We start from the raw sequence: 27,066 nt of genomic DNA, 5'->3' as shown, positions 1-27,066 counted from the left end.
CAGGTGGCTTTTGGGGCCCCTATTACTCTTCTGCTGGTCCTCCAAAGCTTCCTGGGTCTGTTTCCTTCTAGAAAAAATCATCAAAAAGTTGTGTTGCATTTGGACTTCATTTGATATGGATTTTCTGGAAAACCAAAAACAAGCAGAAAACAGCAACTGGCACTAGGCACTAGGTCAATATGTTAGTCCATAAAAATCATATAAAAGCCATATAAATGTGCACTAAATCATACAAAACTATAATAAACATGGCATGAATACTTCATAAATTATAGATACATTGGAGACGTATCAAGTCCCACTCCGGTAGAGTGCCGAAAAAGGCCTCCAGATGGGATCCCTCGAGAATAGGAACTTGCGGTGGCAAAAAAAGTATTTCGTGGACTCCCCTGTTGGTTTCCCGATTTTAGAGTATTTATATAGGTGGAACTAGGTCAAATGGAGTAGAGGTGGGCCCACGAGGCACCAGGGCACGCCACCCCCTGGGCGCACCCTGGTGGCTCGTGCCACCTCCTCTGTCTTCTGGCCTCTCCTGAAGCTTCTAGTGTCTCTTTTGTCCAGAAAAAATTCTCGAAAAAGTTTCGTGGCATTTGGACTTCATTTGGTACTAATATTCTAAAAACCCAAAAACTGACAAAAAAACAACAAGTGGCACTGGACACTAAGTTAATAGGTTAGTCCTAAAAAATGATATATAATTGGTTGTTAGTATATATAAAACATCCAAGATTGATACTATAATAGCATGAAAAAATCAAAAATTATATATACGTTGGAGATGTATCAGCCGTCGTCGTTTCAGCTAAACCGGCGGGCAGCAAAGCATGGGATTGACCTGCACCAGCCACCAAAGAGTAAGAAAATACAAAGAAATATGACGAATTGGTTATGGTGACGGTGGCGGCGTTTCACCTCGATTCTGGCGATGGCGAAGGGGCCGAACGGGCTTGGCATTGGGCAAAAGGGCGACGAGGGCCAAGGAAGGCAACGAGGTAGTGGCCGGGCCGGCAGGCGTCGCGGGTGAAGAGGCAGTGATGGGGAGGCAAAGGTTTTTCTCCGAGCGATAGCGGTGGAGTAAATTTCGGACGTCATAGGCGCCGGAGGATATAATATCCTCCGTTATTCGGTTTAGGGGATCGGCTAGGTGCCAGGTAGATTATCTTTCTCTAATGCCGGAGAGAGGAACCTCTTAGAGCAACTCCAACACAGCCACCCAAACGGATACGGATTTTATCCTTTTTTGTACGTTTGGGCACCTGTCCACCTAGTGGACATGGTGCGGACAAGCACGGATGGTGGATGCACCCAACGTAGGAACACTTGAAGCGGACAAGCACAACAGCAACACTAAGTGAGCTGGCCCCACGCACGACGGGCAGTGCCCCGGCCCCATACGCGAGCTCCAGAGGCGAGGCGCCGCAGGCTCGCAGCCGGGTAGGCAGGGCCGTGAGGCAGGTAGGGTTGCGCAACCCTCGGGTACTCGAGGCGGCTAGGCAGGGTGCCGCAGCGGGCGCAGCTTGCAGAGGCGGTTGCAGGCGCGAGCGAGCTCGGCGGGCCGCAGGCGAGTCGTGGCAAAGCACGACAGTCACCAGCCTCCCGAGCTAGCTAGCAACTGAGACAGGACGCAGCGAGCCGCTGCGTGCTAGCTAGCTACTCCCTCCGTTCGGAATTACTTGTTGCAGAAATGGATGTATCTAGACGTATTTTAATTCTAGATACATCAATTTCCGGATAAGTAATTCCGAGTAGCTAGCAACGGCATGAGTACTCGCTATGTAGCCCGTTCGGGTCAGTTTGGCCATGCGACCGCCCCCGAGCTACGGGACGAGCGCGGGCGGCAAGCAGAGCGTGCGGGACGAGCGCATGGTGGGCAAAATGCGAGCGTGCTGGCAGGAGCGCGGCGAGCAACAGGACCAGCGCGGCAGGCGGGCGGCAAGGCGAGCATGCGGGCGCGCGTGTGGCGAGCTGTGGCAGGGGCAACCACTCGTGCATGCAGGAGTTGACGCTGCCGCGCTGGCGAGGCAGGCGAGCTCCTGCGACTGATAGGTGGGACCAGGGGCGGACACGAGCGGACGAGAGCGGTCATCTGCTTTTACATCCATTTGTGCCCATATTTGGGTCAAGTTTGGGTTGATGATGACAGTTAACGGACAACAGGCGAACACGTGTGTCCATTTGGGTCGCCCCGTTAGGCTAACTTTTGTGTCTGGATAATCCAAATAGACAAAATGAAACGCTGAATTGGAGATGCTCTTAGAGTTGGCCTTATAATTTATAAGAGTAATGTCTCTAGTTATGTGCATCCAGGCAAAGTCGGAATATCCGGGAAACATCAAGTCAGATAACGGTCCAACAATAATCAGATAGTCCAACTAGTCAGATTTTCTGGAAAATATCCAACGATGATCTGACTTCACAGAGGCTCATGTTATAAGTCAGATAATGGCCAGATATTAGACAGATAGTCCAATTTATCCATGCTCTGCACCTCCTTGCTCTTGCTATACTTCCCCATGCTCCACATCTCCTTGCTCTACTTCTCCTTGCTTAGACGGGCTCATCACAGCAAAAAGATTTGCTCTTGGATTCAGAACAACATCATCAGGGCAAAAGGGGCGGGCAAAAGGGGCGACCGTCCCGGGCCCCAAGACGGGAGGACCCCAACTAAAACTTATAATACTAAAAACTGTAAAAGTATACATTGCATCTGAAAGATTAGTAAATGGATAAAATAAAGTCTCAATTTGCAGCAGTGTAAGTTCACACCATATACTAAACAGTTATACCGCACATAGGCAAATCAATCCGACTGACAAAGTTGAATTCAAATACATTAGTCTCTCTTTACAATGCATGTCTTAGTATCATAGTGAAAATTATGATAAGTAGATTTCTATGTTTGAGTCAATGCACAATTTTTAATTCGATAAATATGTAGGCATCTCATTTGTACCAAACCAAAACAAACCAAGTGAATCTGGACGAGCATGTTAGGTAATCGAATCATACGTAAAATTACAATCAACAATAATTTTTGTTCTTCAATGATTCTATTACCGAACCCAACTTGGAAGCCACATTTTCTATGTCCTAGAAGTTTCCATGAATATGACTAGCAAATATAAACTAGAAACCACTATTAAAGTATTTGTTAGTGTGTATATAATTTGGAAATCTCTACCATAATATTCAATAATATTAAAAGATATATATGAACACATGCATAGATTTACAAATGTGTATACACTTCATCGTTTATGCAATATTAAAAAAAATATTGTTTTTAACAATAAAGACAAAATGGTACATCATGAAATTTTCATTTTGTAGAATTAAAATTTTCAAGCATATACATTACAACTGCATACCAATCAATAATACAACTATTATTTGAAAACATTTTATGTGCCTAAGAAATAGAAAAAATATATTAATTACAATTGTAATATGTTACACTTAGTATAAAATAAGTATAAAATTTTAGTATGAAAAACAATTATCTTATATCGCCTTGGGACCAAAAATGATTTGGACCCGCTCTGTACATCATCCACATTAAGTTGGGCATGAAAGTCATCATCACGATCCAAGTATAGGCTGAATGATTGCTGTTAATTATAAATATGGGCACACAATGCAAGGTGAGTTAAGCAATGTCTTGTCTTCTAAATCAATGCGTTGGATCCCGTTATAGAATCAAGGTGCTAAGCGATGTTTCCTTCTTGCAAGGTCGCACCCTACACTGGTGGCCCGGGTTCGCTTGATTCACTCCGGCGGCGGCGCTAACTTGGCGGTGGAGGCAGATGAGTTGATTCACTCCGGCGGAGGCTGATGACCAGCGGGGAGGGAGTCAATTGCCCGGAGGCGCCAATTAGGAATTTAAATTTGTTTTGCTACAAGTAGCCATTAGAAATATCATAAACTTGTAAATGTCCTTGTGGATCTGGTTTTGGATGTGTCCATAATATGATATGAACAGGAGGTCTTGATCGAATTTTTTTTGTCCGTCACTCTGTTTAATTTCCATTTTTCTTTAGTTTTTCATTTTAATTTCTTTTGGTCGAGGGGAGGGGGGATGGATCGACCCACCGCCGCCGGCGGAGCGGATCCCTCCGCCGCTTGGTTCCGGGCCTTGGCCGGAGTTCCTCGCCGGCCGGGACATCGAGTTCGTGTTGTGACCCTGCCCCATTCGCTGGCTGTCGGGCTCTGAGCTGAGGTAGGAGGATTTGCTTCGTCCATGTGGACAGGTTTGGTTTCGATCCGCCCCCTCGACAGGTTTCTCTGTGCTGTCAAGTCGCTGGCAGTTTCCGTGTGCGCTCTGGCCAGACCCGCCCCTCCCTGGGGTTTCGGTTCTGTGAAATTAGGAATGGTCACGTGCTTGCGATTGGGGATTTGGGCTGGATGCTAGTAGTACATTTTAGATATTAGGAATGTTTTTCTGGTTTTGGAATGTTTTTTATTCCAACTGTATCTAAATCTGTGCTTCTGTAGACCGTTTAGGATTAGGTGATGGCTATGAATGTGAGCAAAATTTCTTCCGGAACGTTGTGATTGATGCTATTAATCCCTCTAGTTCGTTGGTCCACACCGGTAATGGAAACATCTTTTGCAGCATCTGTATGTTACCTACTGTTTTAGATGCTTTTGTCCACTTGCTAATAGTCTTTGGGAGTTGCTTTTGTACCAGCCCATCTTCAATTTTATAGACAGGCTATGGATGCGAACTGACCCTTCTATGACCTATCACTCAGCATATAACGGCCAACCTGTGTTTACTCATTTATGTGTTGTGATAAGTAATCAGACTCATGATTCATGTATCTCTGGTTTTACATGATTGTAGCAACACCTCCATCAACTTTGAGTGAGAAGGAAGCTTTGGAGTTCATTTCCCACTTTGTGTTTTTGTGCTTGCAGGCCATATGTATCTTCAACTTGGTGGTTGCCTTGTCGATAAAGCTGGGCGAAAGCCTATTTCGTGTATCTGGAAACCCCTGCAATTTATTTCATAACCATTTCAGACTTATCTTATGAGATGCTGGTTAAGTAACGTCAACATACTTCGTGCGGTTTTGTCAACCCCTCCATGTGGTTTTGATTCTGTGAAATTAGGAATCGTCACGTGCTTGCTTGCTGTGAAGAAATGTCACGTGCTTGCTGTGGAGAAACCGGGCATTGTTTTGCTATAGTTTCGGGATAAGATATTCCATCGATTTTCTTGTTTGGACATACTTTTGAATGTTTCATTCCAACTGGATCTTAATTTTGTGCTTGTGTAGACCGTTTGGGATTATTTGATGGCCATGAATGTGAGAAACTTCTTAATGTCGTGTTAGGGCAGGAAGGAATGCCAAGCAAAGGCTTGAGTTAGAAAATAAACAGCTGCACAGCAAATTGGAAGCAATGGAACACATGCAACAGGATGAAGATTCTGAATCAAAGAAGAAGATGGCTGGACGAATTCAGGAGGTAAAAGAGCAGTGTGATGCAACACAATCATTTACACAGACTTTGTTTATCAAGGAAAGGAAAGCAAATGCTGAGTTGTGGCATGCTCGGGAGGCACTGATACGTGTAAGTTACCTCGTTGATTGATTCAGAACTTGTCCATGACATTGTGATATGCAGTTGTTGTTGATTTTGCAAAACAGTAGAAACCGATTCTCCTTCTGACCTCCAGGATCTTACAACTGGCCAAGCATCTATAGGCATCAAAAGGATGGGCATGCTTGACCAATCACTTGAAAAAGCTTTCCAACAGGAATTGTCAGAGCATGATGAACCAAGTCAGCATGCTGCCTTATTTTGCGGCAGTTGGGAGGCAGGGATTGGAAATCCAGAGTGGCGGCCTTTTAAAGTTATCATAGTTGACGGAAAAGAGATGGTATAGATGTCTTTGCTGCTGCTACTACACAATCTGCTTTCTCTAATATTTTGTTATTGTGTGTCATTAGTTCCACAATAGACTTTTGGCTTTGCAAATGTTTCCCTGGTACATCTGCCTTTTAATCAATTGTGGTGGAAACTGGAGGTGCATAATTTAATACACACCCCTAGGTTTTCTTAGTTAATCTGAAAGGAACAAATCAGCAGAGAACAATCTTTTTTCATGGTGTACTCTAACTGGTCTCTACTGCATGCAGATTTTACAGTGAATTGTTTAATAACTTGGTTTAGTTCTGTAATATGCAGTAGTTAATTATTTAATGGATGGTTGATTACTGAATCTGTCAGTTTAGACACTTATGTGTACATCAATATCACTGATCAATAGTACCAGCTTACCTGAGGCATGGTTACGGAATATGTTGTGTGACTTTCAAAACATTATAATATGTGAGTTTGTTTCCTTGCTTGTAGAGTGTTCGGTTAATGCATAGGTTTATTGTGCTACCTCTGAGAGTAATTCCAGTTTTGACATAGAGGGCAAGAACTTACCTTATTGTTTGCTACTCTTGGTTGAACGAATTGTATTTAATAAATACTGATTTCTTCTCCACTCAAATGTTGGTTCCTTCTATTCTTTATGTTCCTCTGATATGGTCAGCTCCATACCAATTTTTTTCTTTCAAAAAAGTTCTATCGAAATATGTACGTTTGCTTAGAGTTATATGTGTGGAGGTCCACTGCTTGATGGGTTCACTATGAGTTGGCTAGATTCTTTTCTATGTAGAGAAGTTCTGATCAAGAAGCTTGACTGTTTCATGGTTGCATTACATTTTGACTACTGTGCATATCGCTTTGGGCTGAAGTTTCTAGCATGTTGAAAGTAAAATTAAAAGTCATTTAGGTCTGCTTTTGAAATAGTTGTTTATTGGTATGCCTAGTGTCTTGGTTTTCCTTTGAAATGGAGATTTTTTTACCAAGGTCTTATTTTTAAAGACTATCGATTGGTTTTATAAATATGAAATGTTTAGCCAATATACATCAGTTTCTTGTTTCTGAGTATTATTCCAGCTGACGATTAAATGCGGCAGATCATCCTCTCAATTTGCTCACATGCCAGTTTCACCTGCTTGTTAGGAGCTTGGAGCACTGCTCGTTAAACTGAATTGCACAATTGCATTAAGTCAACTTGTCAGTGATATGTTCTGTTGCAATTCATTCTTCTTCATGTGTTCATTTTATCTGGTTAGTGAAATGGTCTTTAACTGTCAGCTATGTTCCTTTACTCTCTGTAACTGGTGCAAGGCCATGTCGATATGCTGCTCACATGACTTGTAGGCAACTGATCATGGTCGACTATCTGTTGTGTGTATGCCCCTTCTGACTTCTGCGTTGCGGCAAACTTTTGCGTGTGTGGTTACAGTTTACAATGTCGATTCAGTATACAGGTTTAATACCTGGATTAATATACCCCAGTTTGTCTGCGGCCTGAAGCCAGTGAACCTTTACAGTTCTTCTAGAGCAATTATGCGAGCATCGTTAACTATATACTTTGCTTTTCAGTGTGAGGTTTCAGTTCTTATTATACCAGAGCTGACTGGGCAAATTAAGTTTCCACGATCCAAGTTAACTTGCAAGATTTTGCCACAATCATTTCTTCAAGACCATGGCATCGCTAGCCAGCACTGCTTCGGGCAAACTTGGATCTCTTTCAATTTTGTTTCAGGTCTCCAGGTTGCCTAAGGAAATTTCATTGTGAAATACATACAGCTTGATGGAAAAATTCAAACAACTTGTTAGGAAGCAATGGTTTGACTCTTCCTTGAATGATTTAATTGATTTGAGACAAAAGTCATCTTTCAGTTGGAAATATAGATATATAATGGTCCAATATCATAGGGAATTTCTGAGTCAATTAGATCAGGAATGTAAATTGTTTTTGCTGCTTGGGCTTGCTTAGCTGGTAAAAAAAAATTCTACCTTTTTTTCATATTACTGGCACTTCTCATTCTAGATTCGATGCTAGGCTGATCAGAATTTCTGAGTCAATTAAATCAGGAGTGTAAATTGTTTTCGCTGCTAGGGCTTGCTTAGCTGGTAAAAATGTTATATCTTTGTTTTCATATTACTGTCACTTTTCACTCCAGATTAAGTGCTAGGCTAAGTGGGTAAGTATTGGGAGGCATTTGAAATTTCTGGAAGAGTTGTTTTTCGAGAACATCCTGTAATTCACACCTACCACTGATTTGGAACAGCCCTGGTGTATTACCTTAGTACTGGAGTATGCACATATTAAGTCACTACATAACATGCATGTGACATTGTTTTTCCCGAATGGCGTGTGAGACCACCTACCGTGGTAGGACCACGTCCAAGTTACCATTTATATCAAAGTAACAGCAAGCTCATGAAATGCAGGTTTCGTAGCTGTTATTGTTGGCCTTGGGAAAATGCCGGCCATCTAATGTGGTGTGTGCTCTATTGTAGGAAATTCATCCATGAGGACGACGAGATGCTTCAGGCTGTTAAAGAAGAACAGGGCGAACATATCTATGGCGTGGTGACAAAGGCTCTGCTCGAAATCAGTGAGTACAATCCAGTAGCCATCATGCTGTTAGTTTTCTTTTTCTTCGAGAAAACGCAAAGACTTCGCGTTTCTTTTCATTGAAAAGGGGCGGAAAAAGTTTCAGGCCTCCTAGGAGGTGGTTTATAGCTTGTGCTACAATGGTTTGAATGGACATCCCAGGTGTTTGGGATCACCAATCGAAGGCTAGAAACCCCAGCCCGAGCTCAGAGGGCAGCCTCTGCTCTGATTTTCTTTGTTAGCTGGGGGACAGAGGGTCGATCCCCATTGAAGATGCAGGCGTTACGCTGTTTCCTGATCATCCATCCCGTCAGCAGTGTCGCGGTGGCCAGTTGCAAAGTGGTTTGGGAGCCGTCTCTTTGGCAGCCAGCCACCATTCGTTGATGGAGGTGTCTTGGTCCGGTGGCCTGCACGTCATCCAGAGGGTATCATGCCATACCTGCCTTGAGAAAGGGCAGGAAACTAGCAGATGGTGCATTGTCTCTGGTTCCTGGTCGCAAAGGGCGCAGCGTGGGTGGTGCTGCAGGCCGTGGCGTTGCAATCTCTCGGCAGTCCAGCACCTGTCCAGGTTCTTAGTGAGCTGTGAGCCGTGGAACTATGAGCAGCGCTGGAAAGCGACTCTGGAAGAAGTTGTTGAGTATGTACTGAACCAGTGGCGAATGGACAGGAGCAAGCTCAAGAGGACGCATGCCGAAGAAGATGCTGGAAGAACTTGGTCAACTGGACATGATGTCTTGAAGTTGCTGGAAGTACTCAGGATGTTTTAAGTAATTGCTAAGTTGGACATGATGTTATTTTGGCCCCGGCGCGTTAGAGCTGCGTGACTCTTGACGACGAGGCAACATGACAAGATGGTTTCCGGTGAACTTATAACCTTTTAGTTGCGGTGGTGGTGTAGCATTGCATGAATGCTTGTTGGTTATCCTCTTAAGGTTTCTCCGGGGTTTGACAGTCAGTCGATGCAAATGAAGGTGCATTTTGCCTTTTATCTTGAATCAGTTTCTGGATGTTAAAGTCGCCATGCATGCCTAACAATCAACGTTTATGTGTGCGAGGATGCGTCTGTTGCTACCAGAGAAGATGGGAGTTCTTGATGCAGCCGACCTTCAAGGTCTGCTGTCTTGCATTAGTACTGCACCCAACCCAGTGCCACTTGCATCTGCTTCAATAACAAAGGGTTTGGAAAAATTGGGTAGTGCTAAGACAGGGCATGATGTCATGATGACCTTCAGGTTGGAGAATGCTTGTTCTTGTGCTACTCCCCAAGTGAACTGGTCTTTTTTCAGAGCATCATATAGTGGTCTGCAGATAGTGCCATAATCCTTGACAATCTCCTGTAGTAACCTGTCAGTCGAAGAAAACCTCTGAGGTTGGTGACATTGTCAGGAGATGGCCAGTTGAGAATATCTTGGACCTTGCTAGGGTCAGTTGCTACACCTTCTGCAGAAATAATGTGACCCAAGTAGCCAACCTTCTGTACCGCAAACTCACATTTGCTCTGCTTCACAGACAAGCAATGTTCTTTAGGTAAATCCAAAGCAATCTTGAGTTGTTGTACATGCTCTTCTAGAGTTTCACTGAACACCAACACATCATGAAAGAATACTAGTATAAATCTTCTGTGGGGTCCAAATATTAAATTCATGAGGTTTTGGAATGTTGCTGGAGCATTAGTTAGCCCAAAGGGCATAACTATGTATTCATAGTGCCCAAGGTGAGTTCTGAAGGCAGTTTTAGGGATATCAGGTGTGGCCATTCTGATCTGATGAAACCCCAGACCTGAGGTCCAATTTTGTGAAATACTTGGCACCATGGAGCTCATCCAACAAGTCTTCATTGATTGGCATGGGAAATTTGTTTTTGATTGTTCTGGAGTTGAGCTGTCTGAAATCATTACATAATCTCCATCCTCCAGCTTTCTTTCTGACCATTACTGCACGTGAGGAGAAAGGGCTAAGGCTGGGCTGTATTTCTTGCTTGATTAGGAGGTCTTGTATGATTTCTTCCATAGCAGATTTTTTGTAGTGGGGCACTCTATATGGTCTGATGTTGGGAGGGGTGGTCCCTGGAATTAGATCAATCCTATGATCAATCTCTCTGATAAGAGGAAGGCCCACTGGTTCCTTGAAAACTTCAGCATATTGGTCTAGCAGTGACTGAACTGGTTCAGGTACAGTTGTAGGTTTTGCTACAGTAGGCTTGATCAGATTGATCTGAATGAAGTAGCCCATTGCTCCTTTTTGAAATATTTTGTCAGCCTGTTCTGGAGTACAAGTCTGGTCAATACTACTGTCGCTGTAATCCCTTATAAGAAAGGGTTTGTTTCTCCAGTTAATGACTATTGTCCTTAGGATGAAATCCATGCAAATAGGACTGAATTCTTTGAGCCAATCAGCCCCCAATATAATGTCAATAAGTCTGGAGTGGTAGAACTTTGAAAGTGTTTTTGAATGGCTCGCCAGCAATAGTATATGGGCAGTCCGGAACTACATTGTCAGACAATAGTTGTCCACCGCCTGCTACTGATACTTTGCTAATACTGGTGGGAGTCAATGAGAAATTGCAGTCCACTGCACACTTATTATCTATAAAGGTGTGAGAAGATCCACTGTCAACCAGAGCTACAGCTCTTTTTCCGGCAATGTTAAGTATAATGCATAGAGTAGCAGGGCCAGGTGTTCCTTGTGCAGCATGGATAGAGATCTGACAGCATTGCTCTGTAGGTGCTTCTTTATCTAGGGTATTTGGTGCAGTATGATACTGAACTTCAGGCTGTTGCTGTTCATCAATTGGAGTCTCAACAGTTTCTCCCTCCACTTCTTGTAATATGTGTATGGTCTTCCCTATTCCGCATTTATGCTGTCTATTCCATGGTTCTCGACAGTACCAGCAGAGATTAGGGGCTTGTGTGGCTTGTGTGGCAGTACTTCTGTCAGTAGTTTGTATTTGCAGTTGAGGAGGTCTGTGAGAATTTGCGTAAGTGGTGTACTGTCTTGGCCTAGATGTCTGTGGTAGGGTTTGTAGCCTAGCATTTGCAGCCTTTTCATAGACTTTAGCATACCAGTAAGCTTCCATGATCCCCGTTGGTCTTTGACCACACACTTCATGCTTAATATCTGATTTCAGACCTCCAATAAAACAGCTCATGAGAAAATTCTCCTGCAAAAATGGATGGTCTCTTTTTACTAAGGCCGCACACTCCTCAAACTTGTTGATGTATTCACTGACAGTTGTTGTTTGTTGTACATTTTTCAAGTTTTCCACTGCTTCATGAACACTGGCTTCAGTAAATCTATCAGCAAGTATCTGACAAAACTGCTGCCATGTGACCATTTGCCAAGGTACACGGATGTTTTTGACCCATACTGACGCTTTGCCTTGAAAATGTCCAGTGGCTAAGTTGACCCATTGATCATATGGAGTGCCTGTCATGTCAAAGAATTTTCCACAAGAAATCAGCCACTCAATTAGGTCATGTTCCATCAAAGAGAGGGATTTCCAGTCTGGGGCCTTTAAGTGTGGCTTCAGCATAATAAGAGGGGCCACCTAATTGAGTAGCTATATGATTTCTCTGGTTGTCAAACTGTTGAACTCCAGCATGGAATATGGAAGGTGGAGTTGTACTATTTGTTGCAGTGTTGATATACTGTCCAGTAATGTGATTGTATGTTGGTTGAGCCACATATGGAGCTATCACTGGGGCAAAGTAGCCAGTGTTGCCAGTAGGTGCCATAGGTGGGGGTTGACCATTAAGCAGTACATTTGGTAGTCCAGCTGGGGCAACCGTCCCCTGTACACTCAGTCTGAAAGGTGGTACTGATCCTTGAGTGTTTGCAGATGTGGTATGAGCAATGGTGCGATCTGTGTAGATGGCCGAACAGCTTGGAATAAACTGAGTAGTGGCATGTGGCATCTCAGTTAGCGATGGCATTTGTACTGACTGTTGAGAACTGCTTGTAGTCAGACTGAATTTTGCAAAAGCATTCATCAAATTTACTTGGGAGACCTGCATAACTGAACCGTCCAGTAGTGATTACATTGGTTCACGTGTTTAAGCCAAACCAAGCTTTTATCTGGATCGTCCAGTAGTGATTACCCGCTCTGCTATCCACCGGAGGATAACTGACGAAGTGGTATCTTCAGTCTTCGTCAGTTAGACACTTGCTGCAGATTTCTTCAGACTCCTTCAGGTTCTTCAGGTCCTGACATATAACCTGGGCTTTATATTCATGAATACAATGGTGAGCGCTGAAGCACTTGTTTATGTACATTGTTGGAGAGATCAAGTTAATGATATTTCAATAAGATCCGTATTTCAATTGACATGCAAATAGCCCCTGTTTTGATGCTTTTGCAGTTGATGCTGCCGGTTCCAATGATGGACAGCTGGGTCACTTTATGTTGTCGATGTGGAGAAGAACTTGCTGGTGATAGACCCATGTGAGACATCTGAGCCCATTGAGGAGATACGCTACAAGCATGAGGACAATGCCAACTTCATTCTGGATGGGCTTCGACGCTGCATTCATGTTAACATGCCTGGGTGGCATGTACCAGCTCAAGGGTGGACGATCAACTACAATGTGGGCATGCATGAAAGTTGTGAAATGTAAGTTGAATTGTGTATCTTGGAGGCAAAATGTGTTTAGTTTTATATTAGTCAGATCAGATGCCACAAATCACCAACTGTAATTTTGCAGAGAGGACAGCCGGCTGTTTATTGTGAACTATATCAGGGGTTCACTTGACTATACATGGAGATGGAGACTTCCTCTGACACCGGTAAGCAAACTCATTATACGGATATCATCCTAGTGTGGTTTCCCTCTGACAACTCATATCTAATGTTTGCAATGTCTGTGTGCAGGGCCGGCTGCAGTACCTCCGCAAATTAATCGCGTACGAGGTGATTTCCATGAGGGGAGCAGAGTTGAGCTCCCCGATTTCATGATTGAGGTGTGGTAATGATTCCCGTAGTTTCCATGCTAAGTACGACATGGGTGTTTCGCCGGCCGCCTCCTCCCCCTCGTCTAGCCGCATCTCTTCGTCCGCACGAGGAGATCCATAGGGAAGGATCCCCTTTTCTGCAAAGCCCGCGACTTGCCGGCTCCGGCGGCGGCGCTCATGTCCTGGAGGGAATTGGGGCTTGATCTGGAGGCATGGAAGACCCTCGAGCTCCTGCAGAAGTCGACGGCATGGGGAAGACGAAGACTTGCTCCAGCCACATGCCACTGCCCCGTGCTCGTCTTGCCGCTGCCGTTCCCCTCCTCGAGCTGGCGGACTGATGATGCAGGACCCGCCCTCTTCGCTCCACCGGCAGCGCCGCTGCCGCTGATGCTGCCCGCTGCCCACTCGCCGGCAGCGCAAGTCCGTCTTCTAGCTGCTGATTTCTGTCTGGTGAAGGAAGCAGGTGAGCTGATTTTGTTCTTGTCCTCTTGGTTTGTGCAGTGATTGGAGGAGGACTTGGTGCAGAGGAATGGAGTACGAGTACGGATGCTGCTTCCGTTGATCTTAGGTGAGCTTTTAGAAGAGAATCAGACCTTTTAGCAAGGAATTGCATTGCATTTGGTTCAGTAGCAAATGGAATCTACGGTGAATGGAGTATTTCTGAACACATTAGTGAGTTGGATATCACATTGGAGTAGAAAGAAATAAAGAAATGCATGGCATCATGGACACATTAGTGAGCCAGTGTCAGTAAAAGTTCAGACATGGAGTAGTAAGTGAGCTAGTGCTGTTCAACTAAATGTTCAGAAATGCTCAGAAAAAGTTCAGGAAAAGTCCAGAAATCCACATAAACATCATATTCAAATGCATCTTATCTCATGTCATAAAACTGCTGGCTCAGTGCATGTGTGGACACTTTTTTTTTGCTAAATGCAGAATGGATGTTAAATTCAGTTGTAGAATGAACAGTGGCCAAACTAGAACAGTAGGCCAAACTAGAATGAACTTTACATGGAGTAATTTTTCTTATCTTTCTCCAGGGTTCTCTATAATAATGGAACTCACAAGTGGCCATAAAAAAGTGAACAGCAAAATGCACTTGTTTCGAATAATCATACACTTGCTCTAAAATTGCTTCAAATGATCATTAGGCTGTTTAAAGGAACAGTGTTTAAAGAATTTTTAAAGTGACAAGAGCAAAGTATTGTACTCTTGTTGGCCGCAGTTTCTGTTCTAAGTAACAAGAGGAATGATTTTGATTTTTGACTCTGACAGTGAATTTGACTCTGTCAATTAACTGAACCTGACAATGGACTTGACTCTATCAATTAAACTCGATTTTTTGCTGGCAGTGGAATAATTAAACATACATGCTCACGCAGTGCATCTAGATTCCTGTTACCCATTTCTGGTCTCCAAGGAGCTTGGCGATCACCTCACGACGCTCCGTTTGAACGTCGTCCTACTGGCTGAAGATATCTGTATGTTGATCACTGCCCTTTGTCTGTCGTGGATTACTTGACTAGTGATGAGTGAGTACTGAGTAGTAAGAATTAGGTCCCATGTTATTTTTCTGAACTGTTGATTTTTCTCTCAAGATCATGGGGCTATGTCGGCTGTCTCTGAATTGCAACGCGTCCTCGAGGAGTACCTGCCTGTTGTTCTTGGTTTAACAGAGAAAAAGTTTAAACTCTAGGCTATCCCTTTTGTGATTTAAGACTTGGTCCTTGATGTTTGACACCCACTTTTAGCTTCTCTAAGAATTGTACTGATGTTTGCACCTTAATTATATCCAAGGATCGATTTTCACTTTGACTGCATCGGGTAAAATTGACTGAAGAAAGCAACTAAGACTTCAGAGAATATATTGTTGTATATATAAACTGAACACTGGTGTACTGTCAATATTCAGTAGCAGAAATTGAACTTCAGAGTATATTGTACTGTCAACATTCAGAATCAGAAATTCAGTGTTGTACCACTAAAACTGTACTGGTTCCTCTTTTCTGTGCAATAAAACTGTACCATTATTTGATGAATCATGGTTGATTCAATTTGCTTTACATTTACTGAAAATAAACTTGGCCATTATTTATTGAAAATAAAACCGGATCATTCACTTAAACTTCTCATGAAACACTTTGCTCTACATTTCAGTTTGATGTACTGCAATTTGATCTACTGAAATTCAGTTTGATTAAGTTTGCTATACTGTGCTCAGGTACTACCCTCTGTTGAACATCATGGATATACCAGTATATTGATCTACTCCAGTAATTTCCTCCATTGCTTCTTGTCCAGTTTGATTCAGTTTGATTTAGTCCAGACATCTCAATTTTGAACATGTAACTTGCATAGAGCCGTACTCCGATTATTATTTTTATCTTATCTTAATATTCTGTCATCAATCTTGCATAGAAATTTCAGTTATAATGCCAAATCAACATCAATCTTATCTTAATGGTCTGTCATCATTATACTCCACTGTCATCATTAACAGCAATTTTTTTTGACAGTATAAAAGATTGTTCCATCAGAAATCAACATCAATGTTGAGAAATTGACAGTGCAGAAACAGAAATTTCAATCATGGCAACCAAAAGATTTTTCCATCATCATTACAAAAATTGACAATAGTCCACTGTAATGTTCTTATTGGAATTACAGAAACAAAATTGACAGTACTCAACGCTCCATGTCATAGTGAACATTACAGAAATTGACAGAACACTTATAACTGGTGAAAATGCTACAGACCATGAATGATTCCAGAGATGTTTTCCTTCTCCCATTTTTGACCATTAGACCATAACAGTTAACTGAACTTTTTTTGTAACATTTCTTGAGAGGACATGATCAATTGCGTTTCAAATTACAGAGCAAGCAAGGTACACGGTGCAATGTAAAGAAATTGTGTTCGAAATTGGGAGCTTCTAGAGCACATTTTCTCACCGGCAGCAGCGCAATTAGGAGCTTGAGCAAGGTACAGGGCTGAGCCCTGCACTTCTTCTCAGAGTGCTTGCAGAGGAGATACTGGGAGCAAGGTACAGGTCCGGTACTGGAGATGAAAATGCAAGGAGCCCTGTACTTATCACCGGCAGCAGCACGAGCAGGGAACCTCTGGAGAAAGCACACGAGCAAGGGGAGGAGCAGCAAAAGGAGCTCGAGCTTGAGTTCCAGGCCTGCGAGAGAGTTTGAGGGAGCTCGCGTTCCAGTCGCGGCGGGAGCTCGCGGTCCAGGCGCTTGAGTTCCAGACCCGCGGGAGAGCTTGAGGGAGCTCGAGGTCCAGGCGCTTGAGTTCCAGACCCGCGAGAGAGCTTGAGGGAGCTCGAGGTCCAGTCGCGGCGGGAGCTCGCGGTCCAGGCGCTCGAGAACCCGGCGCGCGTAGGTCCTGGGCAGCAGCGGTGCAGGTCGTGGGTGGCGGGAGGGGATATCGGCGGCGCAGGCCTGGCGGCGGCGGAGCACGTCCTGGGCGGCGGCGGAGCAAGCAAATGGGGCGCAGGACAAGCACGCCTTGGGCGGCGGTGGAGCAATCAATTGGGCGGCGGAGGAGCAAACCCTAGGCGGCGCCGGCTCAGGTGTTGAGCGACAACCGACCCTGGCGACGCGCGCTGGCAACGGGCAGAGGAAGAAGGAAGGAGACGACCACCTATTTGTAACAGATTTAAAGTTACGAGGGTGTTTTTGCAAAATTCGCAGTACACTACGCTGGTGACAAGTTTTCTCGGACGGAGGGAGTAGGTGGTAAGCCTGTATGCTGACACTACGTTTATTATGTGTGGTACTTGAACTACTGGATGGTTGAATGTTTTGCAAAATGCGCCCCTGGTCTCTTGTGTTATACTGCTCGTTTAAGCTTGTGTGCTCTGTGCATGAAATGTTCAGTTACGGCTGCCTTCTCCACATGCCAGATCGTAAAGACAGCATCAGTCCGTAAGATTTATGTTAAAGCCCATGCATCCTGGTGCCGTTGAACCCTTGGGTTTGTGAGTTGAGGTTTGGGAAAAATAAACAAATTGTGGACATCCATGCCTTTGTTCAGCCTTCAATTTGCTGAACTGTTATACTAGTAGTATATCCAGTTAGTTTTGTCTTCTCATACTAGTGCGGTTGTAGAATTAAGTTGGAATTCGAAAACCCTGCCACCAAAAACAACATTGTGTGTTTTTTCCCTCGACAGAAAAAACAACATTGTTGAACAGTTGATGCTTCATCAAGGATTGGGCGGTGCATTTTAAAAAAATGGATTGGGCGGTGAAAAATGAGGATTACATGGCTAAAATTAGAAATTGAACATGATGAAGGCAAATTATAAATGGGCTTGGTACATCGGGACTGACGGCTTGCTTAAGAATGAAGGACATGTTTTTAATCCATAGTCATTACAAATGGTTGGCACATTAAGTAGTGATATGCTAATGATACTATGATAGTACAAATGCATTGGGGATACATAAGAATTGTTCACGAAAACATCTTCCAGATGATATGCTAATGATATAAACCCCATACTCTGGCATTCTGGGTGAATTGGTACAGCGATTTTTCAGCTGGTGTCAGACGCAGAGTCTGGTAGGACAAGTACGTGCATCAGGCCTTGTTTGATGGAGGAGGTTTGGAGGGGAATATCCACTTAGGGCCCAAAATCCCCAAAAATCCCTCTAAGTCCATTTGACACACAGGGGTTGAGCAGGCCAATCCCCTCTGATCCCCACGAATCCCTTCCAATCCACGTGGTACAGAAAACCCCCATAGCCACTCGTGGAACTGAGGAGAGTTGGACGCTAGCTATGCTGCTGCTGTTGTAGGAGGTTTAACCAGACAGATGGATTTATGAGGGGGGGGGGGGGGTTATAGTGAGGAATTGAGGGGATTGGATGGAGGAGATGGATTAACCAAATCCTCTCAAATCCCCATCCACCTTGGGGCTGCAAAACCTCCCCTGTCAAACGAGGCCTCAAGGGGAAGCAAGGGGAAGTTGCCCTGTAGCTTCATGCACTCGTGGAGGACTTCGCGCTTTGATTTGGGTATTTTGTGCGGTGCAATTTCACAGTACTCGTCATTCGATCTCATGAATCCACACAACCCTATCTGCAGTATCGATCAGAGTGGTGCACACAATATTAAAAATGGTCCATGCGTATGACTCAGAGCATCTCCAATAGATAATGCAAAATTTGGAGATGTAAAAGTAAGTGTTATATAATTTACATTACCAAAAAATGCATTACATCTTCCAAAAAAATAGCCAACTCCAGATTGATGTATATTTGGCGATGTAAAGGTCCTACTCCAGCAGATGATATATTTGAAGATGTAAAACTAGTTGAACTACTACTTCATTTCAAACATAATTCAAACATAGCAAGTTCAGCTACTACTTCATTTTAAACATAATTCAATATAGTTCTAATTAAAACATAATTAAATATAGTTCTAATTAAAATATAAATTAAACATAGTTCAGACTACTACAACCATCAAATTAGTACTAGTTCAAACAACTACTTGAACTACGTTGAAGATGAAACTACTCCTCATTGGAGCTCTTGAACTGCTCCCAAAACTCATCCTTGTGGGGGTCGTCGCACCCCTTGTTCTCCTCCTCTGAGTCACCCCAGTCCGACGAGTAAGACTCGACGGGGATCACCGTCGAGGGGCCAGCCTAGTCCTCCTTCTTCTTCTGTTCGGCCTCATGCTTCCAGTAGATTTCACGCTCGGCCTGGAAATACTCCAGATGCTCCCGCGCGAACCTCGCGATCGCTGCCTCGTCACTCTTACCGGGAGCAATGTGAATGGCCTTTGTCATCTCCTCCATTCGAAAATTCTTCGGCACGAGGAACTCCGCATCCGCCCAGGTCTCAATCTCAGGGAAGTTGAGCTCTGTCCTCGGCCTCCCGGCATGCCACACTGCCATGTCATACGCATGTGCGGCTTCGTCGGTGGTGGGGTACGTGCCGAGCCAGAAGGGGCAACAGTTGTTGCAGAACTCGACGCCGAAGTTGCCGGACGGCTTCGCCCACACTTCAAAAAAAATCCCGTCTTGCTCTCCGAGATCTTTCCCGGTGACATGGCGGCGGCGGTGGCTGCGCGGCGTTTGAATCTGGGCAGCGGTTGTGCGGAGCGATTCGGCCGGTTTGGTGGCGGGCGGCAGCGGAGCAGCGGTGGAACTACCGGCGGGGGAGGTGGAGTGGCCGGATATGGTGGCAGGGAGGCGGCGGTGACAGAAGTGTGGCCGCGACTAGGGTTGGAATCCGGCGGTGGCGGTAGGAAAAAGGGCGGGTGGGCCCTGGCTGGCAGCTTGGCGGTAGCAGACGATTGTGGGGTGGTTTGCGATGTGGGGATGCAGTGGTTGGAATCGCCGATGATTTGAGCCAAAAGTGTCCCAAACTTGCCCAACCCTGATAGTTAGTTGCTAGAGATGCTCTGCGTGAGTTGCCTAACGATCCGCTCCCAAAGAGTGTTGGGTTTTGTTTCACCCAAAACTTGGCGAAAGCATGATAGTTAACTTAGTTGCTAGAGAGGTGGCTCGAGTTGCCCAGAGATTTTTTTTAGCAACAAATAAATTTAATTTGCCCCAAAGTTGCTATTCCAATAGGATAAGTTGTCCACATATGAACAGTACTTGCCTAAATCACCTAAGATTTGTAGATATTTTATATCCACTAATTTGATACCCTAAAATAGCTTTTTGTTTGGAGGTAATATCACTCGGAGTCATATAACTTGCGTCTGATGTTCAGTTTGGTGCTAAAACTTTAAGAATACATATTTGTGGTCATTCAACTTGCGTTCTCGTGCAAAGGCAATGCTTTCTCTCGTATCTAGCCGTATGGCCTGCTCACATGGCGCGCCAGCCTGGTGAAGGCCTACTTGTCAGTGGTTAGAGTACACACGGTGTTGGGTGACTCTAGCACGCCAGTTTTTTTTAGAAAACCCACTTGCAGTTTATTTAATTATGCACAAAAGGCCTTAAATATAATGAAAAAAATGGGACAGTGAGGTCCAAAACCACAACCTGTTACTAAAACAGGTAGCTGTACATCACACCACCACCGATTCACGTTGAACATTTAGGGTAATTTAGGGTGGGGCTACTAGTCAGTGAGATACGAACAATGTGGTAGGCTAAACAGGTAATTAGGTTAATCTATGCAGGGGCCACCTGTCACTGTGTCAGATTGAAGTTCGGGCACCCGAATAATTGTGCTGAAAAATAGGCGAATAACGGAATCGACCTCTCGACATCGAGCGTGTCAGTGCACGAGCTAACCACAACACCAAATACCTGTCATTGCCTATATAGAGAAACACTGAATTTTATAATTTTGCCATCACAACTACTCGTATTCCTGTTTTTTTTCTCCCGGACTGAATTTCCGATAACTTATTTAAATTGTTTGTCAACCTAAATAAATTTAGACGTTAAAAAATTGAATTAAAAATTCATTTCAAAAATTTGGGTGAAAAAACTGGAATTTTTGAGATATTTTGAAACACGGATTTTCCAACCCCTTCCGGAAAAAAAGGGAATCAAAACAAAATCTCGCTCATGGAAAAGTTTTGTACGTTATAAGTTAATCATTATATATTTTGATGCTCTTTTTTCATTTAAATTTTATTGGTGAAAAAAGGCAAGAGTTTCCAAAAACCCCGAGAAAAGAGGAATCTAGAAAAAGAACTATGTACAATATAAAATCAAGTGTATCTCTAAATAGTCATTGTATGTAGTCTGTGTGCGTGCGTGGTATATGAGGTTGCATATGAGGTCGGGAGTTTGAATGCCCCAACGCCCTCTTTTTATTTTCATTTCTCCCACCACCCGTGCTGACAAGTGGGACCCACACATGTTATTGAGGGGGTTTATGTTTAATTAAATACAGAGGGGTGATTATGCAAAAAAAATGAGTGCATGTCGCACTGAGCAGTTCTAGTCACTTACAATGGGCCATAGCCACGTTGGCGTGCCACGTAAGTGCGGGATATGTCTGAATATGAGAGAAGTGGTTGTATTTGCACGAGAACGCAAGCTGAATGACCATAAATCTGTATTTTTTAACTTTTAGCACCAAACTGAACGTCAAACGCAAGTTTTGTTACTTCCGGTGATATTTCCTTGGTGTTGTGGTTTGTGCACTGAAATGATTAATTTATTTGCTTCAAACAAGCAAACCATTTCAATTGTAACATAAGAAAAACCCATTAGTTTTCTAGTACAAGGCCCATCTATGCTATCATCTTTGACAACTCCGTACTTCTTGGCTTCCACCTCATGGCCTCTATTCCGCCATCACGGTCAGAGGCAAAGTTCCCTAAATAACAATCATTACTTGTCTGGTACAAGATGTAGGTTGCCTAAACAACCACCACTAATTGCCTGGGACAAAGAGACCAATTGTTTGGGGGTAGGAAACTTCACACCACTTTTGTTTTCTAGGGGGATTGATGTGAACTTGTCAAAATTACAATCATTAGTTGCTTGCGAGACATGGTAAGTTGGCTGGGGTTGGAAGCTATACACCATTTTTGTTATCTGGGGAAAGAGGCGAATCTACTTGGGGTGGCAACATTACGACACTTTTGCTTATGTACACCCCTTCTAAACACATCAACGGTGGAGTTCTCTCCATACCCCTTCATAATAAAGGGTATGCTGGTCCTTTTTGAAAATACATCATCCTGTTGGGGAACGTAGCAGAAATTCAAAAAATTTCCTATGTATCACCAAGATCTATCTATGGAGAAACCAGCAATGAGGGGAAGGAGAGTGCATCTACATACCCTTGTAGATCGCTAAGCGAAAGCGTTCAAGAGAACGGGGTTGAAGGAGTCGTACTCGTCGTGATCCAAATCACCGGAGATCCTAGTGCCGAACGGACGGCACCTCCGCGTTCAACACACGTACAGCCCGGTGACGTTTACCATGCCTTGATCCAGCAAGGAGAGAGAAAGAGGTTGAGGAAGACTCCATCCAGCAGCAGCACAACGGCGTGGTGGTGGTGGAGGAGCGTGGAACTCCAGCAGGGCTTCGCTAAGCACTGCAAGAGACGAGGAGGGAGAGGGGTAGGGCTGCACCAACAGGGAGAGGAACTCATGTGTATTGGGCAGCCCAAACCTCAACTATATATAGGGGAAGGGGAGGGGCTGCGCCCCCACCTAGGGTTCCCTCCCTAGGGGTGGCGGCAGCCCCCTAGATCCCATCTAGGGGCGGCCAAGGGGAGGGGAGAGGGGGAGGCGCACCAGGGTGGGCCTTAGGGCCCATCTGCCTTAGGGTTTACCCCCTTCCCCTCTTCCTTGAGCCTTGGGCCTTGGTGGGGGGGGGGGCGCACCAGCCCACCTGGGGCTGGTCCCCTCCCACACTTGGCCCATGCAGCCCTCTGGGCTTGTGGCCCCACTTGGTGGACCCCCGGGACCCCTCCGGTGGTCCCGGTACGTTACCGATAAAACCCGAAACTTTTCCTGTGACCAAAACAGGACTTACCATATATAAATCTTTACCTCCGAACCATTCCGGAACTCCTCGTGACGTCCGGGATCTCATCCGGGACTCCTAACAACATTCGGTAACCACATACAAACTTCCTTTATAACCCTAGCGTCATCGAACCTTAAGTGTGTAGACCCTACGGGTTCGGAAACCATGCAGACATGACCGAGATGTTCTCCGGTCAATAACCAATAGCGGGATCTGGATACCCATGTTGGCTCCCACATGCTCCACGATGATCTCATCGGATGAACCACGATGTCAAGGACTTAATCAATCCCGTATACAATTCCCTTTGTCTATCGGTACGATACTTGCCCGAGATTCGATCGTCGGTATCCCAATACCTTGTTCAATCTCGTTACCGGCAAGTCTCTTTACTCGTTCCGTAACACATCATCCCGTGATCAACTCCTTGGTCACATTGTGCACATTATGATGATGTCCTACCGAGTGGGCCCAGAGATACCTCTCCGTTTACACGGAGTGACAAATCCCAGTCTTGATTCGTGCCAACCCAACAGACACTTTCGGAGATACCTGTAGTGTACCTTTATAGCCACCCAGTTACGTTGTGACGTTTGCACACCCAAAGCACTCCTACGGTATCCGGGAGTTGCACAATCTCATGGTCTAAGGAAATGATACTTGACATTAGAAAAGCTTTAGCATACGAACTACATGATCTTGTGCTAGGCTTAGGATTGGGTCTTGTCCATCCCATCATTCTCCTAATGATGTGATCCCGTTATCAACGACATCCAATGTCCATGGTCAGGAAACCGTGACCATCTATTGATCAACGAGCTAGTCAACTAGAGGCTTACTAGGGACATGGTGTTGTCTATGTATCCACACATGTATCTGAGTTTCCTATCAATACAATTCTAGCATGGATAATAAACGATTATCATGAACAAGGAAATATAATAATAATCAATTTATTATTGCCTCTAGGGCATATTTCCAACAGTCTCCCACTTGCACTAGAGTCAATAATCCAGTTCACATCGCTATGTGACTAACACTCAAGGTCACATCCTCATGTGACTAATACCCAAAGAGTTTACTAGAGTCAATAATCTAGTTCACATTACCATGTGATTAACACTCGATGAGTTCTGGGTTTGATCATGTTATGCTTGTGAGAGATGTAATAGTCAACGGGTCTGAATCTTTCAGATCCGTATGTACTTCGCAAATTTCTATGTCATCTTGTAGATGCAACTACTACGCTACATTTGGAGCTATTCCAAATAACTGTTCTACTTGGAGCTATTCTAAATTGTTGCTCCATTATACGTATCCGGTATCTCTACTCAGAGCTATCCGGATAGGTGTTAAGCTTGCATCGACGTAACCCTTTACGAAGAACTCTTTTACCACCTCCATAATCGAGAAAATTCCTTAGTCCACTAGTTACTAAGGATAACTTTGACCGCTGTCCTGTGATCCATTCTTGGATCACTCTTGTACCCCTTGACTGACTCATGGCAAGGCACACTTCAGGTGCGGTACACAACATAGCATACTGTAGAGTCTACGTCTTAAGCATAGGGGACGACCTTCGTCCTTTCTCTCTATTTTGCCGTGGTTGAGCTTTAAGTCTTAACTTCATACCTTACAACTCAGGCAAGAACTCCTTCTTTGACTGATCCATCTTGAACACCTTCAAGATCATGTCAAGGTATGTGCTCATTTGAAAGTACTATTAAGAGTTTTGATCTATCCTTATAGATCTTGATGCTCAATGTTCAAGTAGCTTAATCCAGGCTTTGGAAATAACCCTATATGCTTTCCAGAAATTCTACGTCATTTCTGATCAACAATATGTCAACAACATATACTCATCAGAAATTCTATAGTGCTCCCACTCACTTCTTTGGAAATACAAGTTTCCCATACACTTCGCATACACCCAAAAACTTTGATCATCTCATCAAAGCATACATTCCAACTCCGAGATGCTTACTCCAGTCCTTAGAAGGATAGCTGGAGCTTTGCACACTTGTTAGCATCTTTCATGATTGACAAAACCTTCCGATTGTATCACATACAACCTTTCCTCAAGAAAATCATCGAGGAAACAATGTTTTGACATCCTATCTGCAAGATTTCATAAATAATGCAGTAATCGCTAACATAATTCCGACAGAGACTCTTAGCATCGCTACGAGTGAGAAAGTCTCACCGTGGTCAACTCCTTGAACTTGTCGGGAAACTTCTTAACGACAAGTCGAGCTTTCTTAATGGTGATACTTACCATCATTGTCCGTCTTCCTTTTAAAATCCATATGTACCTAACAGCCTTACGACCATCAAGTAGTTCTTCCAAAGTCTACACTTTGTTTTCATATATGGATCCTCTCTCGGATTATATGGCCTCGAGCCATTTATCGGAATCCGAGCCCACCATCACTTCTCCATAGCTCGTAGGTTTATTGTTGTCTAGCAACATGACTTCTAAGACAGGATTATGTACCACTCTGAAGTAGCATGCATCCTTGTCATCCCACGAGGTTTGGTAGTGACTTGATCTGAAGTTTCATGATCACTATCATAAGCTTCCACTTCAATTGGTGTAGGTGCCACAGGAACAACTCCCTGTGCCCTGCCACACACTAGTTGAAGAGACGGTTCAATAACCTCATCAAGTCTCCACCATCCTCCCACTCAATTCTTTCGAGAGAAACTTTTCCTCGAGAAAGGACCCGATTCTAGAAACAATCCCTTATTGCTTTCGGATCTGAGACAGGAGGTATACCCAACTGTTTTGGGTGTCCTATGAAGTTGTATTTATCCGCTTTGGGTTCGAGCTTATCGGCCTGAAACTTTTTCACATAAGCGTCGCAGCCCCAAACTTTTAAGAAATGACAGCTTAGGTTTCTCTAAACTTTAGTTCATATGGTGTCATCTCATCGGAATTACGTGGTGCCCTATTTAAAGTGAATGTGGTTGTCTCTAATGCCTAACCCATAAACTATTGTGGTAATTCGATAAGAGACATCATGGTATGCATCATATCCAATAGGGTGCAGTTATGATGTTCGGACACACCATCACACTATGGTGTTCCAGGCTGTATTAGTTGTGAAACAATTTCCACAATGTCTTAATTTTGTGCCAAACTCATAATTCAGATATTCATCTCTATGATCATATCATAAATATTTTATCCTCTTGTCACGACGATCTTTCAACTTCACCCTGAAATTACTTTAACCTTTCAATAATTCAGACTCGTGATTCATCAAGTAAGTATACTCAACATCTACTCAAATCATCTGTGAAGTAAGAACATAACGATATCCACTACACGCCTCAGCACTCATTGGACTGCACACATCAAAATGTATTACTTCCAGCAAGTTGCTTTCTGGTTCCATTTTACTGAAACCGAGGCTTTCAGTCATCTTGCCCATGTGGTATGATTTGCATGTCTCAAGTGATTCAAAATCAAGTGAGTCCAAATGGGCCATTTGCTTGGAGTTTCTTTATGCATATACACCAATAGACATGGTTCGCATGTCTCAAACTTTTCAAAAATGAGTGAGTCCAAAGATCCATCAACATGGAGCTTCTTCATGCGTTTTATACCGATATGACTTAAGTGGCAGTGCCACAAGTAGGTGGTACTATCATTACTATCTTATATCTTTTGGCATGAACATGTGTATCACTACGATCGAGATTCAATAAACCATTCATTTTAGGTGCAAGACCATTGAAGGTATTATTCAAATAAACATAGTAACCAATATTCTCCTTAAATGAATAACCGTATTGCGATAGACATAATCCAATCATGTCTATGCTCAACGCAAACACCAATCTCGATGGTAGAGGGAGCATGTGATGCTTGATCATATCAACATTGGAAACACTTCCAACACATATTGTCAGCTCACCTTTAGCTAGTCTCCGTTTATTCCGTAGCTTTTATTTCGAGTTACTAATACTTAGCAACCGAACCGGTATCTAATACCCTGGTGCTACTAGGAGTACTACTAAAGTACACATCAACACAATGTATATCCAATATACTTCTATCGACCTTGCCAGCCTTCTAATCTACCAAGTATCTAGGGTAATTCTGCTCCAGTGGCTGTTCCCCTTATTACAGAAGCACTTAGTCTCGGGTTTGGGTTCAACCTTGGGTTTC

At 43.9% G+C, this 27,066-nt stretch overlaps 1 pseudogene; it reads left to right on the top strand.

Annotated features, from left to right (window-relative positions):
* Positions 1-1,800: 1,800 nt before the first annotated feature.
* On the top strand, positions 1,801-8,554 carry LOC147981626 (factor of DNA methylation 4-like; annotated as a pseudogene).
* The last annotated feature ends 18,512 nt before the right edge of the window (positions 8,555-27,066 follow it).

This window comes from Triticum urartu, chromosome 3A (genome assembly GCF_056163025.1).
Source record: "Triticum urartu cultivar PI428250 chromosome 3A, HENAU_Tu73, whole genome shotgun sequence".
Lineage (NCBI taxonomy): Eukaryota > Viridiplantae > Streptophyta > Magnoliopsida > Poales > Poaceae > Triticum > Triticum urartu.
This window is presented reverse-complemented; position numbering and strand designations above follow the sequence as displayed.